This window comes from Diospyros lotus, chromosome 7 (genome assembly GCF_014633365.1).
Source record: "Diospyros lotus cultivar Yz01 chromosome 7, ASM1463336v1, whole genome shotgun sequence".
Classification (NCBI taxonomy): Eukaryota; Viridiplantae; Streptophyta; class Magnoliopsida; order Ericales; family Ebenaceae; genus Diospyros; species Diospyros lotus.
In genome coordinates this window covers 1651638-1662847 of record NC_068344.1, presented here as the reverse complement: position 1 = coordinate 1662847, position 11210 = coordinate 1651638, and the positions used below count along the sequence as shown (strand labels likewise).

The window sequence follows — 11210 nt, the reverse complement described above, 5'->3', positions numbered from 1 at the left end:
AGAAGAGGGTTCATAGAACCCTTTACAGGCGCAATTTATCACGATATATCGCGATTTTTTTCACCCGTTCTCTTTCTCTGCATGCCTCGCCTTTGCCACCGCCACTGCAATCTCATCGCCTCACCGTTGCCGCCTTTACTGCCTTATAGCCTCTTGCTCTCGTCGTTGCCTTGCCTTCTCTCGCCGCTGCAACCTTATTGTCTCGTTGCTGTAACCTCACCACTTCTCGTCGCCTCACTTCTGTCGTCTTGTCATTGGTCTTTTTCGCATCACTTTCTCACCGCTGCATCCTCCAGCAATCGGTGACCATGCAAACTAACCGAGGATTCAATAGGTGGCGACGATTAGCAAGCGACAAGGACAATGACGAGGTGGGCGAGAGAAAGACAGAGGAAAAAGAGAGTTTTGAGTGAAGCGAGAGAGAGACAGAGGAAAGAGAATTTGGGTTATTTATTATAAGGGTAAATGGATCATTTCATCCATTTGTAAAAGGTTCCGTAACTCTCTTTTTGTACAAACAGTATTATCTTATAAATATATATATATATATATACATAAGTAGATGTAAATAAATATATATTAGTATATGGTGATAGTGTAAAGAGTCCATGGTGGCCCAAAAAATTAATATGATTTTCGCGGCCTTGGGCTCCACTCTCATTGATGCTGCCGGAGTCCGATCTTGCTCGCCGTCGGCCAGTGAGTTCTCTAGGACTCTCTCATCCCTCGTCTCCCCTGCTCCGATGGGTTCTCTATTTCTCATATTTATACTTCTTCGTTCTCTCTTCCACGGTCAGTTTTCCCCTTCTTTGATCTCCTCCGCTATATATTGTATAATGGGTGTTTTTTGTTGTTGTTGTTGTTGCGGCGGCTGTGGCTTAATCTTGGGTTCCATCTGTTGGTTATGGCTGGGTGTGGATTTGGCTTTGCTTGTTCCGTCCTCCGTCGTGACCCTGTGATCCAAGACAACGCCCATCTCCTGGCAACTAACCCTGTCATTGATCCCCGAAAGAGAGGCCAGGATCATGTAGCTGCCATTCAATATTGCTCGACTCTCCTGTTGGTCCCTTGGGCCCTCTCGTTGCAATTGCATCAACTCTAGTCAATCTTGATGAATCTTGCATGCAGGTTGCGGCTCTCAGTGGCCATCTTCCTCCCCTTAATTGGGTAGTTTTAAAAATAAAAACTACCTTTATTAAGATGAATTCTTCTGTTCTTGAAATCTCACTATTCTTGAAATTCTCGAAAATCTCTGAAGATGAATTCTTCTGTTCGAACTCCCGCAACCGCGTCTTCAACATCCGGATTGGCTCTCCCAATCCCTAAACTGACCTTCCTCGCCTTCGTCTTCCCCTTTCCATTCCCACCTAAAGTTCACTTTCCTACCCCTTCGTCCCTGTCCCTAAACCGCTTGGAGAATAATGATTTTCTCTACATTCCTTTGATTGAGAATTACAATTATATAGAAGTAGGAACTTCCAAATACAGCTTAGGAAACTATACAGATTAGGAGACTGCCAAAAAAGATTCATTAATTTTATATGATCAGAAAATCAGGGTTGCTGAATTAGGAAACAAATAAGAAAGTTGGGACTCAACAACATGCACTTATCAATATTAAATTTCTAGGTTCAGTTCCCCTTTTACTGCTTATAAATTTTGGCTGCTGATCCAGCTCTCCCCAGATTCTTTGTCTCTGCTCTTTGGCCATGGAGATTGAATAAAAAACCCAAGAGAAAACTGGGTTGATCAACTGGGTGAGTGGGTTGATCAAGGGCAAGGTGTTAGAGGTAGCCAAGGAGGCAAAGAAGACTGGCCAAGATGACCCGAGGAGAATTATTCACTCTCTCAAAGTAGGATTGGCTCTCACATTTGTGTCCTCCTTTTACTACTTGAGGCCATTGTATGATGCTTTGGGGAAATCTGGCATGTCGGCTGTCCTGATTGTGGTGGCTGTTTTTGTGTTAATCATATATACCTGGAATTAATATTTATGGGCTCCCCCTTCTTTTTTTTTTTTCTTTCCCTTTTTAATGTCATTGATGAATCCTTTGTCTCTTCCAAGGGCCACCCTCTCCAAGAGCATGAACAGAGGCTTTGCAACATTACTTGCTCGTGCTCTAGGTGTTGGAGCCCAACAATTAGCTTGCCTCCTTGGACACAAAGGACTACCCATTGTTCTTGGGCTCTTTGTCTTCCTTCTAGGTACCCACAAAAATGCTTGATTATTGCTCTTCGATTACTTATATCAAGGCAAGGAATGACTATGGAGTCCTGATATTCATCATGACATTCACTTTGGTGGCGGTTTTGGGTTATCAGGCCGACGAGATCTTAGTGCTTGCCCACCAATAATTGTCAACCATTTTGGTCAGCGGTGCAATATGCTTAATCATATCCATATTCCTTGACCCCGTTTGGGCTGGCGAAGTGCTCCACAATCTAGTTGTTGCCAACTTAGAGAAGCTTGGAAGCTTCCTAGAAGGTAATTGAACTTCCAGTTTGCATTGCACGACACACAAAAAGAAAGAATTTAGCCACTTGCTTTGCTTTTTGTTAGCTGTACCACTTCCACATATGTATGAGCACCAAAAGGCAAAAGTTAATTGCTAATTGACGAAAGAATCTATATATACATTTCCAAGATTTGGAAATGAATGCCTTAAAGATTCTGGAGATATTGGAGATAGCGGTATTGTTGCTGACAGGGAAGAAAAGCCATTTCTGCAAGTTTATAAAGGTGAGAACACCTTATAAAACAAATGAAAAAGAAGGTGTATTTCGTTTTCATTTGTTTTATAAGTTGTTCTCACCTTTATAAACTTGCAGAAATGGCTTTTCTTCCATTGCAGCAACAATACCGCTATCTCCAATATCCCCAGAATCTTTAAGGCATTCGTTTCCAAATCTTGGAAATGTATACATAGATTATTTCGTCAATTAGCAATTAACTTTTGCCTTTTGGCGCTCATATATATGTAGAAGTGGTATAGCCGACAAAAAGCAAAGCAAGTTGCTAAATTCTTTATTTTTGTGTGTTGTGCAATGCAAACTGGAAGTTCAATTACCTTCTAGGAAGCTTCCAAGCTTCTCAAAGTTGGCAGCTACCAGATTGTGGAGCTCTTTGCCAGCCCAAACAGGGCCAAGGAACATGGATATGATTATGCATATTGCACCACCGACCAGAATGGTTGACAATCATTGGTGGGCAAGCACTAAGATCTCGTTGGCCTGATAACCCGAAATCGCTACCAAAGTGAATATCAAGACACCATAGTCATACCTCGCCTTGATATAAGGAATCGAAGAGCAATAATCAAACGTTTTTGTGGGTAACTAGAAGGAAGACAAAGAGCCCAAGAACATTGGGATGTCCTCTGTGTCCAAGGAGGCAAGCTAATTGTTGGGCTCCAATGCCTAGAGCACGGGCAAGTAATGTTGCAAAGCCTCTGTTCATGCTCTTGGAGAGGGTGGCCCTTGGAAGAGACAAAGAGAAGGATTCATCAATGACATTAAAAAGAAAGAAAAAGGGGGGGGGGGGTTGGACTCTAAACCATAAATATTAATTTCGGATATATATGATTCTTTACCAACTGTGAACTCAAAAACAACCACCACGGTCAGGACAACCGATATGCCAGATTTCCTGAAAGCATCATACAATGGCCTCAAGTAGTAAAAGAAGGACACAAATGTGAAACCAATCCTACTTTGAGAGAGTGAATAATTCTCCTCGGGTCATCTTGGCCAATCTTCTTTGCCTCCTTGGCTACCTCTAACACCTTGCCCTTGATCAACCCACCCACCTAGTTGATCAACCCGGTTTTCTCTTGGGTTTTTTATTCAATCTCCATGGCCAAAGAGGAGAGAGAGAGAGGGGGGGGGGTGTTATTGAGTAAAATGAATCTGGGGAGAGCTGGATCAGCAACCATAATTTATAAGCAGTAAAAGGGGAACTGAACTTAGAAATTTAAAATTGATAAATGCATGTTGTAGAATCCCAACCTTCTTATTTGTTTCCTAATTCAGCAACCCTGATTTTCTGATCATATGAAATTAATGAATCTTTGTTGGCAGTCTCCTAATCTGTATAGTTTCCTAATTTGTATTTAGTAATTTCCTAAAGTGTATTTAGTAGTTTCCTAAGTTGTATTTGCAAGTTCCTACTTCTATATAATTGTAGTTCTCAATCAAAGGAATGTAGAAAAATTCATTATTCTCCAAATTCTTCACGGTATCAGAGCAGTTTAGGGGCAGGGATGATGTGGTTGATTATGATGCGAGGGAGAGCTTCTGGAGGGGTAGGACGGACGGTGAACTTTAGGTGGGAATGGAAAAGGGAAGGCGAAGGCGAGGAAGGTCAGTTTAGGGATTGAGAACGAATATGGGTGTTGAAGACGTGGTTATGAGAGTTCGAACATAAGAATTCATCTTCAGAGATTATTGTGCTTAAAAGGGCTAAAAAAAACACTTCTGTTCTGTATTCTGTTCTTTTCATTTCTTCATTGTCATTGTACTGGGTGATGTATGCTAAAATTTTATATATCTGACAAATAAAAATCACTGGCCTGGGATTAGGATAGTTGACTCTCATATTTTTGTGTGCCACGGTGTATTTGTTTTGTTGTAAAAGAAATAGATGTGCTCTTTAGAGTTTCATTTTCTGTTTAATTTGTCATGATCTCTACTCTTTGCTTTTGGTTGAGGGAGGAAAGGATGCTCCTTGTTGCACGTATTCTGATGTACAGTTTTTTTTAATCCTGCTTTGTATATATTGGGAACCTGAGGTTTCCTACCCTTTTTGTGTGTGTGGGTTTTTTTTTTTTGAGGGGGGTGGGGGGGTTTCCCCTTAAGGCAGTTGTTCTATATATTTGTTTACTTGTGAGGAAAAGAAAAGAAAAGAAAACAAGACAAGGAATTAACTGTTTTTATTCTCTTTTTGCTTGATAGAGTTAACTGTTTTTTTTGCATGTGGTGCAACTTCTGACATTCATGTAATTGATAAAACCTGAGGCAACAAATTCATATATATAAGTTATTAAGCAGCCCTTTTAAATGATAAAAGAAGATTTTTTAAATTTTATTTTTGAGTTGATGGTTGGATGATATGTGGATTTTCTTTCTCCTTGTTTTGTGGGACGGAAGTCCATCTTCTGCAGGTGGCTCTGTGGCTACGGATCAAGGTTCTTCAGGGGGACAAGGGGAAAAGGATTGTTTCTATACTATAGTATTGGACATGAATGCTATCCTTTTCTCCCTCTTTTCTTTTCTGAAGGTGTTGCAAATATTCGTTCAGATACCTTATATATTGTAATGGATGTTGAATGTCTCTGAATCCTTGAATATTTTATTCTTTGAGGTAGCTGCTGCTTGTCTGATGAATACCAACATGTAATCCTAGTAGTTGAATACCTCACATTTAAATACAGCTACAGGGCATAATTGGAATCTTCTGATTTGTGGTCTTGTGCTATGTATGTTTATTCCTTGGCTTGGTTTGGATTTGTTATAAATTGGATATATCTATCACACGCAGTTTAATATAATAGGTGACACATCAACCTTATGATGTATAATCTTATATATCTAAATTTGTCCTTTTTCTTGTATGGGCATCTATTGATCGTAAAATTTTCGTTTCAGTTACATCCATATTTAATTGCCCAATATTTTGAGCTATCCAATAAAATGGTCTTATCTATTTGATAAAATTTTCCTTTCAACTAAAGGGATTTCACAATTACATAATTCTAATTATTTTAGAAATTTTAAAATTTTAGTTATGCCAATTTTTTTTTTTTACTAATATTGAAATTAAGGCGGGAAATTGACAAAAAATATAAAGATACAGACTCTAAACTATTACTTGCGTTAGATAATAATTATGTTGCCCCATGTTAATGTGGCAACAAATTATTGAGGGGTGGGATTAATTTGGGCCTCATGTCCCCTTAATGATCTGTTACCACATTAGTATTGGACAATATAATTATTATTTGATGTGAGTATTTAAAATCAGTTTGTAAAATTGAGCTACAACTGAACAAATAGATACATCAAAGTCATTTTAGAGAAATTTAGAAGTCACATTACTTATTTTCTATTTTATGATTTTATATGCCTTTGCAACTATTCTTTCCATCCAATTGAGTTCTCCATTTTTGTGCATTCCATGATGGGCCTTGATGGTGTTGGACCTATTAATAAACGAAGGTATATAATTCATGAAAACTCCTAATGTCTTGGATAGGCTTTGAAATAGGCCAATCTACAATGGCTTGGAGCTTCTAGGATTAGCAATTCCCCTTGAGGAGACAATGAATCCTAGGAAGACAATCTTATTCGTAAAGAACAAGACACTTTTTGAGAGTGTCAAAAAGGCTTTTTTTTTCCTTGAACATTGAACAGGCTTGAATAAGATGTGTTCAAATGTTGTGCATTAGTCTTGTATAAATGAGTATGTAGTCAAAGTAAACAACTAGAACCATCATATAAATAGGTTAAGTTAGGGCTGTGCTGGCCCGGGCTCATAAGAAACCTTGGCTTGTCTCATGAGGTCACTTAAGGTGAGCCAAGTTGGGCCGGCCCATTGGGCTCAAGGCTCATGAGCTTGAAAGGCTAAGCCTAGCAAAAGCTCATTGAGCCAGCTTGATTTTGAAATTATTTTAAAATTACTTTAAAAAATGATATTTTTTTAATTAATGAAAATGACATAAAAATATTTTTAAAAATACAAATTCCACTTACAAATTAGTAGTTAAAAGTATGAAAATTCCACTTGGAAGTAGTTTTCTCTTTTTGATTATCCAATTTCAATTACACTTAAAATTATTTTAATTTGTATAATTATTTAAAAATTATAACAAATATTTTGTTATTTTAATATTTGATTTGAACCTTGACACATTGAGATTGTATAAGATATGGATAATGCTTATGTACTTTTTATTGTTATTGTGTTGTGACATCTTTTTTATAATCTATAACTTTTGAAGTAGTAGATTTATTAAATTATATATACAAAATTTAAAATTAAAGTTGCAATATAAAAGATTATAACTTTTTTATTTATTTTTAAAACTACATTTATTAAATTGGCAAACTAGAGGTCGAGTTGAGCCGGGCTTTTTCTTGGGCCAGGCCACTAGCCCAACCTTGTTGGGCCTGATTTTGCCCAACCTATTTAGAGAGACGGGGAATATAACCCATCTGACAATCCTAACTTAAGTGATTGGATCATTATTTGCGTGAAATTATTGAGTGGATTAGATAGTACAAATGGCATGACTAGCATTCATAAAGGCCATCTTTCGTTCTAAAGGGAGTCTTCTATCCTTGGGCAAATTTTGATTTGACGGTAATCACTTCAAGTTCAACTTGGAGAAAATGGTGGCACCTACTGTCATATCTGAAATGGGAATAGGCAAATGCTACTTTATTGTGATTTTATTGATTCCTTGTTATCAACTTTCGTTCTCCAAGTTCCATTTTTAGCAGTTAAAAGGGTTGGGACAGCACACATGTTATAATTCTATGCTATTATAATTCTCAATGACAAACATACCAAGGTGTTGATCCACTGGCTGTTCGTATCTCAGCATCCTTATGCGAATTCATCCTATAATGTAATATAGGAAGGTTTGCTCTCTGGAGAAGAAGTTTTGTGAGAAGCTTGAGGAACACATCTTGAAATTCCCTTAGTACATAACATGCTTCTTCTAACACTCCTTCTTGTTCTTCCTTAAGGACTCCCTTAAGCACTCCAACAAGTGTAAAGAATTGTTCATCAATCTCACGCTTGAATTCTTTTGGGCTGATACCTTGCAAGCGATTTTGTACACCATTTCCCCATACCTTGCAAGTGATTAAGGTGAATTTTCTTGCACTTAAAGATAAAAAGAACATGAATTGAAGTGATCGAAGATTGTTACATCCCAATCTAAACATTTATGATCTTTTCAAGATAATATTGCACACTGCCCGCATTTATATAAGGGAATGGCATCACACATAATCACTCTAAACAACATCATGTCACAACTATGGAATATGTGTCTACCCATGAAACATTGTGAGGGATAAGACAAGGGACCAATTCTAACCCAAGATGAGTTACTATGTTAGATGAGGAGTTTATATTAATGCAACTACCAGAATCTATTATGACTTTACAAGATCTTAATATTGATGTGAAGAATGTTGTTTGAGATTGCTTAGGTTGAGTGAGAATATCTCAAACAACACTTACATAGGGGTTGTTGAGGCGGGATTTAGATGAGCTTGGTTGAAAGGACTTGACATTTTTTTGGGGCCACAAAAAAAGATTTGACTTTAATGCAATTTAAGACATTATCATCAAAGTTGTCATCTAGAGTACCAAATCTGTCCATAGATTTGTTCCTCTAAATGCTCCTCATCATTCACTTCTTCAATATCCTCAATGATAGAGGACCTTGTTGGGAAGTTGGTAGAAGCGACCAAATCATTACATCTGAAGCATTGAACTTGTTGGGCCTTACTCTCTTTTGTAGGAGGTATGTTTCCGGATGTGACCTAGAATATATTTTGTAGTTTGGAGGAGGAACCTAACTTGAGGATGACCGGTTGTTTCAACATCTCCTGTATTGAGGTTTAGATACTAGCTCCTACTTTTAGACCAAAGTACAAGCATTGTCAAGAGTCTACGAACCTATTAAGTCTACTTGTCTCCTAAGATTATTGTAAAGATTTAAACCTACTTAAGGTTATAATAGACTCATACTCAATAACATTGCCTCCGCATCTTAAATTCATCAAATTGGGCCATATTCTTGCCCAGTCTAAGATTGCTCCATTGGTCCAATAAGTTACTCTTATGAGATGGGGGAAGATGCTTTCCTTTGAGTGGTCCCTTTATTTCTTCCCAATCCATGACTTGAGGCTGATCCCATTTTGCTAAGAGGGCTTTGACACTTCCAATAAAGTCTAATACCTTCAGTTCATTTGGGATGGCAAATCTAACCTCTCAATCTTTTGAGAAATTGTACCACTCAATGAAAAGTTCCATGTCATTAACCTGTTTCATGAGGATTGAGGTGGTCATCAAAGTTAGGGGCTTCTAGCTTAACATGTTTTAGGAGTAATTTGTCTTGATAGGTTGGAAAATTATTGACATGTTGATGGTAGTTCCCCTCTTCTCTATCTAGTTTAAGTGATTCATGTATTAACCCGCATCATCTCATGCACATAACAACTACTACAGTCTAGTAAGGATGTAAACTAAAAGAAAGCACAATAAGAGACACGATATGATGATATTTGCTTTAAGCTTGTGGTTCACGTGAGCCCTAAGATATATATATATATATAGATAGATAGATATAACCATTTTACCATATATATAGATCGATATATATACATAAGTAGATGTAAATAAATAAATATTAGTATATGGTGATAGTGTAAAGAGTCCATGATGGCCCAAAAAGGGTAATGAGCATGTGATTGCCATTTTAATAGCCCACTCATCATGGCATGGCCCTTCAGAGGCCACAAGAGTTCATCAGACATCAGCAATAGTGGGAAGAACATGAATTACTGGTTTTGTTCTGATCAGCTACAGAAAAAAAGCCAAAGATTATGATGATGATGCAGAAGTAATTCAAAAGGACAGCTAAAAGCATAACCCACCATGCATATGCTAATGGCCCTTCAAGTTTAAGGAATGTAGCAGACAGTTGAAGGGCATATTCCAGTACTGACTCTGTCCTGCATGTCCTCTCTTTCCTAATGGCTTCTTTCTTTCATGTTTTCCTTTTCATTTTAAGTAGAGATTGGTTTTTGAATATTACATATATGTGCTGGACTTTGGCTTAAAACAGAAATATTATGGCAGGCTCAAATAGTAATTCCACTTAACATGGGATATCTAGATTTTCGGCCCCACTAAATTTTATGGGTCCAAGTAAATCACGTCATTTGTATGAGTTAAATAAAACTTCATCAGCAATCACAAATAACGTACAATGTTTACACAGATTTCACCACATAATATAATAGGTAGAGTACTACATCAATGAGTAAGCTCACATAAATTCCACCATGCATCATGGCAGGAGTACTCCGATAAGAATTCAGTTAGAAAATATTTTTTGCATATGACTAACGAGACCTAAACTTACACCAGACAACCTAAAATTGTGATAAAGACAAACTCAGACAACCCCAAAAAATAAATTGCAGTATTTGAACGTGAATGATCATATAGATCCAAGAAATGGGTGGAAAGAAACCTTGAAGGATATATATATATATATATATACACACACACACACACATATGGTACAGAATCTTCTAATTAAGTTGTTAATTTGAAGCCATTAACCTCTGAATACCCATTAAATTAATTTGTTCTTCTCTGCTTGTCTTTTGTGCCTTGAAGAGGCAAGTTTAATGGACAGAACTATATATATTACTTCAGTTTTATTTATTTATTAATATCCTTATTACAGGTATCTATAAAAGGCGAAAGACCTCCTGGGATCTCTGGATACTGACAAATTACAGCATACCAGTAGTTGATGAATCTCCAAGCTCTTAATTCCTTCACACCGGCTGCAGCTTAATTGGTTTTATGCTTAAGCATTATTAGGTGATGACAGCATGGTGCTCAGCTTTGTAACGTAATTTGGACCTAATTAAACTAAACTCTGGGATTGCAGCCAGCCACTGCAATTTATGCCAGCACAAAGTATATTATATGTGATGCATGGGGGTGGGTACATTAATTATTTCTTAATTGTATTAATTATGTACTGCCTTAAGCCTATCATTAAAAGAGACTGTTAAAATCTCCGACATATTAAACATAATTGACTGAATTAGACATTTGAGTAATCAGGGATTTGATACATACGGCAAGATGAATATACATAACATTCAAGATTGTTAACTTTTTAATGAATGATTTTAATGAAAGATAGACGATAGTACAAATTTGAAACAATAATTAATATTGTTTTATGCTGGGTTAGTATTAAGAGTAAAATTTTTAAGTTCACAAGAAATTAGACAAAAATATTGAGAAAAAATCAAAAGGGCTTTAGTCTCGTGTCCTATGGTTGATACAATTAAATTCTTTACATTAATTAATATTACTATTCATTAATCAAACATGCAATAATGAGTAATGTGTTTTCAGTCTTTGATTATAATGCAATTGGTTATGTTGT

The 11210-nt window shown here is 36.9% G+C and overlaps 1 long non-coding RNA gene across 1 annotated transcript; it reads left to right on the top strand.

Annotated features, from left to right (window-relative positions):
* The first annotated feature begins 602 nt into the window (after window positions 1–602).
* On the top strand, window positions 603–5450 carry LOC127805762 (uncharacterized). The gene is made up of 2 exons (XR_008024182.1): window positions 603–1128; window positions 5146–5450. It is a non-coding gene; the product is annotated as an uncharacterized LOC127805762 (long non-coding RNA).
* Window positions 5451–11210: the final 5760 nt, after the last annotated feature.